The sequence below is a fragment of the Triticum urartu genome, chromosome 1A (genome assembly GCF_056163025.1).
Source record: "Triticum urartu cultivar PI428250 chromosome 1A, HENAU_Tu73, whole genome shotgun sequence".
NCBI classification, from domain to species: Eukaryota; Viridiplantae; Streptophyta; class Magnoliopsida; order Poales; family Poaceae; genus Triticum; species Triticum urartu.
In genome coordinates this window covers 180,313,020-180,319,019 of record NC_141873.1, presented here as the reverse complement: position 1 = coordinate 180,319,019, position 6,000 = coordinate 180,313,020, and positions in this window count along the sequence as shown.

Genomic DNA, 6,000 nt, shown 5'->3' with positions numbered 1-6,000 from the left:
AACATCTTTCATTTTCTCTCTATCTTCTGCAGTGGTCGGGCATTGAGTCTTACTCAACTTCACACCTTGTAACACAGGCAAGAACCCTTTCTTTGCTTGATCCATTTTGAACTTCTTCAAAACTTTGTCAAGGTATGTGCTTTGTGAAAGTCCAATTAAGCGTCTTGATCTATCTCTATAGATCTTAATGCCTAATATGTAAGCAGCTTCCCTTTATGCTATCCAGAAATTCTATATCATTTCCAATTAGTAATATGTCATCCACATATAATATCAAAAATGCTACAGAGCTCCCACTCACTTTCTTGTAAATACAGACTTCTCCAAAATTCTGTATAAAACCAAATGCTTTGATCACACTATCAAAGCGTTTATTCCAACTCCGAGAGGCTTGCACCAGTCCATAAATGGATCGCTGGAGCTTGCACACTTTGTTAGCTCCCTTTGGATCGACAAAACCTTCTGGTTGCATCATATACAACTCTTCTTCCAGAAATCCATTCAGGAATGCAGTTTTGACATCCATTTGCCAAATTTCATAATCATAAATTGCGGCAATTGCTAACATGATTCGGACAGACTTAAGCATCGCTACGGGTGAGAAGGTCTCATCGTAGTCAAACCCTTAAACTTTGTCGAAAACCTTTTGCAACAAGTCGAGCTTTGTAGACAATAACATTACCGTCAGCGTCAGTCTTCTTCTTGAAGATCCATTTATTCTCAATTGCTTGCCGATCATCGGGCAAGTCAACCAAAGTCCACACTTTGTTCTCATACATGGATCCCATCTCAGATTTCATGGCTTCAAGCCATTTCGCGGAATCTGGGCTCACCATTGCTTCTTCATAGTTCGTAGGTTCACCATGATCTAGTAGCATGACTTCCAGAATAGGATTACCGTACCACTCTGGTGCGGATCTTACTCTGTTTGATCTACGAGGTTCAGTAGCAACTTGATCTGAAGTTCTATGATCATCATCATTAACTTCCTCACTAATTGGTTTAGGTGTCACAGAAACCGGTTTATGTGATGTACTACTTTCCAATAAGGGAGCAGGTACAGTTACCTCATCAAGTTCTACTTTCCTCCCACTCACTTCTTTCGAGAGAAACTCCTTCTCTAGAAAGGATCCATTTTTAGCAACGAATGTATTGCCTTCGGATCTGTGATAGAAGGTGTACCCAACAGTCTCCTTTGGGTATCCTATGAAGACACATTTCTCCGATTTGGGTTCGAGCTTATCAGGTTGAAGCTTTTTCACATAAGCATCACAGCCCCAAACTTTAAGAAACGGCAACTTTGGTTTCTTGCCAAACCATAGTTCATAAGGCGTCGTCTCAATGGATTTTGATGGTGCCCTATTTAACATGAATGCGGCCGTCTCTAAAGCATAACCCCAAAACGATAGCGGTAAATCTGTAAGAGACATCATAGATCGCACCATATCAAGTAAGTACGATTACGACGTTCGGACACACCATTACGTTGTGGTGTTCCGGGTGGCGTGAGCTGCGAAACTATTCCGCATTGTTTCAAATGTAGACCAAACTTGTAACTCAAATATTCTCCTCCACGATCAGATCGTAGAAACTTTATTTTCTTGTTACGATGATTTTCAACTTCACTCTGAAATTCTTTGAACTTTTCAAATGTTTCAGACTTATGCTTCATTAAGTAGATATACCCATATCTGCTTAAATCATCTGTGAAGGTGAGAAAATAACGATATCCGCCACGAGCCTCAACATTCATCGGACCACATACATCTGTATGTATGATTTCCAACAAATCTGTTGCTCTCTCCATAGTACCGGAAAACGGCGTTTTAGTCATCTTGCCCATGAGGCACGGTTCGCAAGTACCAAGTGATTCATAATCAAGTGGTTCCAAAAGTCCATCAGTATGGAGTTTCTTCATGCGCTTTACACCGATATGACCTAAATGGTAGTGCCACAAATAAGTTGCACTATCATTATCAACTCTGCATCTTTTGGCTTCAACATTATGAATATGTATATCACTACTATCGAGATTCATCAAAAATAGACCACTCTTCAAGGGTGCATGACCATAAAAGATATTACTCATATAAATAGAACAACCATTATTCTCTGATTTAAATGAATAACCGTCTCACATCAAACAAGATCCAGATATAATGTTCATGCTCAACGCTGGCACCAAATAACAATTATTTAGGTCTAATACTAATCCCGAAGGTAGATGTAGAGGTAGCGTGCCGACCGCGATCACATCGACTTTGGAACCATTTCCCACGCGCATCGTCACCTCGTCCTTTGCCAGTGTTCGCTTAATTCGTAGTCCCTGTTTCGAGTTGCAAATATTAGCAACAGAACCAATATCAAATACCCAGGTGCTACTGCGAGCTCTAGTAAGGTACACATCAATAACATGTATATCACATATACCTTTGTTCACCTTGCCATCCTTCTTATCCGCCAAGTACTTGGGGCAGTTCCGCTTCCAGTGACCAGTCTGCTTGCAGTAGAAGCACTCAGTTTCAGGCTTAGGTCCAGACTTGGGTTTCTTCTCCTGAGCAGCAACTTGCTTGTTATTCTTCTTGAAGTTCCCCTTCTTCTTCCCTTTGCCCTTTTTCTTGAAACTAGTGGTCTTGTTGACCATCAACACTTGATGCTCCTTCTTGATTTCTACCTCCGCAGCCTTTAGCATTGTGAAGAGCTCGGGAATTGTCTTATCCATCCCTTGCATATTATAGTTCATCACGAAGCTCTTGTAGCTTGGTGGAAGTGATTGGAGAACTCTATCAATGACGCTATCATCCGGAAGATTAACTCCCAGTTGAATCAAGTGATTACAATACCCAGACACCTTGAGTGTATGCTCACTGACAGAACTATTCTCCTCCATCTTGCAGCTATAGAATTTATTGGAGACTTCATATCTCTCAATCCGGGCATTCTGCTGGAATATTAACTTCAACTCCTAGAACATCTCATATGCCCCATGACGTTCAAAATGTCGTTGAAGTCCCGGTTCTAAGCCGTAAAGCATGGCACATTGAACTATCGAGTAGTCATCAGCTTTGCTCTGCCAGACGTTCTTAACGTCGTCAGTTGCATCAGCAGCAGGCCTGGCACCCAGCGGTGCTTCCAGGACGTAACTCTTCTGTGCAGCAATGAGGATAATCCTCAAGTTACGGACCCAGTCCGTGTAATTGCTACCATCATCTTTCAACTTTGCTTTCTCAAGGAACGCATTAAAGTTCAACGGAACAACAGCACGGGCCATCTATCTACAATCAACATAAACAAGCAAGATACTATCAGGGACTAAGTTCATGATAAATTTAATTTCAATTAATCATATTACTTAAGAACTCCCACTTAGATAGACATCCCTCTAATCATCTAAGTGATCACGTGATCCAAATCAACTAAACCATAACCGATCATCACGTGAAATGGAGTAGTTTTCAATGGTGAACATCGCTATGTTGATCATATCTACTATATGATTCACGCTCGACCTTTCGGTCTTAGTGTTCCGAGGCCATATCTGCATATGCTAGGCTCGTCAAGTTTAACCTGAGTATTCTGCGTGTGCAAAACTGGCTTGCACCCGTTGTAGATGGACGTAGAGCTTATCACACCCGATCATCACGTGGTGTCTGGGCACGACGAACTTTGGCAACGGTGCATACTCAGGGAGAACACTTTTTATCTTGAAATTTAGTGAGAGATCATCTTATAATGCTACCGTCAATCAAAGCAAGATAAGATGCATAAAAGATAAACATCACATGCAATCAATATAAGTGATATGATATGGCCATCATCATCTTGTGCTTGTGATCTCCATCTCCGAAGCACCGTCATGATCACCATCGTCACCGGCGTGATACCTTGATCTCCATCGTAGCATCATTGTCGTCTCGCCAATCTTATGCTTCTACGACTATCGCTACCGCTTAGTGATAAAGTAAAGCATTACAGGGCGATTGCATTGCATACAATAAAGCGACAACCATATGGCTCCTGCCAGTTGCCGATAACTTGGTTACAAAACATGATCATCTCATACAATAAAATTTAGCGTCATGCCTTGACCATATCACATCACAACATGCCCTGCAAAAACAAGTTAGACGTCCTCTACTTTGTTTGTTGCAAATTTTACGTGGCTGCTACGGGCTTAAGCAAGAACCAATCTTACCTACGCATCAAAAACCACAACGATAGTTTGTCAAGTTGGTGCTGTTTTAACCTTCGCAAGGACCGGGCGTAGCCACACTCGGTTCAACTAAAGTTGGAGAAACTGACACCCGCCAGCCACCCGTGTGCAAAGCACGGCGATAGAACCAGTCTCGCGTAAGCGTACGCGTAATGTTGGTCCGGGCCGCTTCATCCAACAATACCGCCGAACCAAAGTATGACATGCTGGTAAGCAGTATGACTTATATCGCCCACAACTCACTTGTGTTCTACTCGTGCATATAACATCAAACCATAAAACCTAGGCTCGGATGCCACTGTTGGGGAACATAGTAATTTCAAAAAAAAATCCTACGCACACGCAAGATCATGGTGATGCATAGCAACGAGAGGGGAGAGTGTTATCTACGTACCCTCGTAGACCGAAGCGGAAGCGTTGACGCAACATAGAGGAAGTAGTCGTACGTCTTCCCGGTCCAACCGATCCAAGCACCGTTACTCCGGCACCTCCGAGTTCTTGGCACACGTTCAACTTGATGACGCTCCCCGGGCTCCGATCCAGCAAAGCTTCGGGGAGGAGTTCCGTCAGCACGACGGCGTGGTGACGATCTTGATGTTCAACCGTCGCAGGGCTTCGCCTAAGCACCGCTACAATATGACCGAGGTGGAATATGATGGAGGGGGCACCGCACATGGCTAAGGAACGATCACGAAGATCAACTTGTGTGTTCTAGGGTGCCCCCTTGCCCCCGTATATCAAGGAGCCAAGGGGAGGGGGCGGCCGGCCAAGGAGGGCGCGCCAAGGGGGAGAAGGAGAAGGACTCCCTTCTTTCCTAGTTGGAGAAGGAGAAGTGGGAAAGAGGAGGAAGAGGGAAAGGAAAAGGGGGGGGGCGCCGCCCTCTTCTCCTTGTCCTATTCGGACTAGGGAGGGGAGGGGCGTGCGGCCACCTCTTGCCTCCTTTCCTCTTCTCCCTTAGGGCCCATGTATGCCCAATAACCCCCCGGGGGGGTTTCCGGTAACCCCCCGGTACTCCGGTAAAATCCCGATTTCACCCGGAACGATTCCGATATCCAAATATAGGCTTCCAATATACCGATCTTTATGTCTCGACCATTTCGAGACTCCTCGTCATGTCCATGATCACATCCGGGACTCCGAACAACCTTCGGTACATCAAAATACATAAACTCATAATGAAACTGTCATCGTAACGTTAAGCGTGCGGACCCTACGGTTCGAGAACAATGTAGACATGACCGAGACACATCTCCGGTCAATAACCAATAGCGGAACATGGATGCTCATATTGGTTCCTACATATTCTACGAAGATCTTTATCGGTCAGACCGCATAACAACATACGTTGTTCCCTTTGTCATCGGTATGTTACTTATCCGAGATTCGATCGTTGATATCTCAATACCTAGTTCAATCTCGTTACCGGCAAGTCTCTTTACTCGTTCCGTAATACATCATCTCACAACTAACTCATTAGTTGCAATGCTTGCAAGGCTTATGTGATGTGCATTACCGAGAGGGCCCAGAGATACCTCTCCGACAATCGGAGTGACAAATCCTAATCTCGAAATACGCCAACCCAACATGTACCTTTGGAGACACCTATAGAGCACCTTTATAATCACCCAGTTACGTTGTGACGTTTGATAGCACACAAAGTGTTCCTCTGGCAAACGGGAGTTGCATAATCTCATAGTCATAGGAACATGTATAAGTCATGAAGAAGGCAATAGCAACATACTAAACGATCGGGTGCTAAGCTAATGGAATGGGTCATGTCAATCAGA